Raw genomic sequence first — 515 nt, 5'->3', positions numbered from 1 at the left:
CTGGTCTAGAAGGACTAAATTTACACGGGACTCACTCAAGGTCATTGTTCCTAGCAACACCAGGACTGTGGGGAGTCGGCCTGAGCGCCGAAATCTTAAGGTCAAGACTGCCTTTGTGTTTCCCTAGCAGTCGGTTCAGAGCCGGCCACGTGGGGAGCGCGCAAACTAAGTCCTTCCAAATCTAACTAAACTGAAAGACAGCAGACAAAAGCACGGGCTTTCCCCCACTCCACGCCGATTCTACCCACGCTTGCAAGTTATTCTTACTCTCTCGAAGCGGGCGAGCCAAGGCTTGGAGGGTGCAAAGTCGTGGCCAGGGAGGAGTAGGGGACCCGTAGACTCCTCTAGTAACGTAGGGTGGGCGAGTGGGTGTGTGCGCAAGCACGTGCCCGCACGCAGGAGTGCCTTGGGGGAAAAGGGAGTGGTCTCCAAAAGGGGGAGGGGAGAAGGGGAGAAGGGGGGCGGGGGCGGAGAGAAGCAGGCTTTTTAGGACACGGCAGCGGCGGGGGAGGAGA

Source organism: Acomys russatus, chromosome 12 (assembly GCF_903995435.1).
Source record: "Acomys russatus chromosome 12, mAcoRus1.1, whole genome shotgun sequence".
Taxonomy (NCBI): domain Eukaryota; kingdom Metazoa; phylum Chordata; class Mammalia; order Rodentia; family Muridae; genus Acomys; species Acomys russatus.
This window is presented reverse-complemented; position numbering follows the sequence as displayed.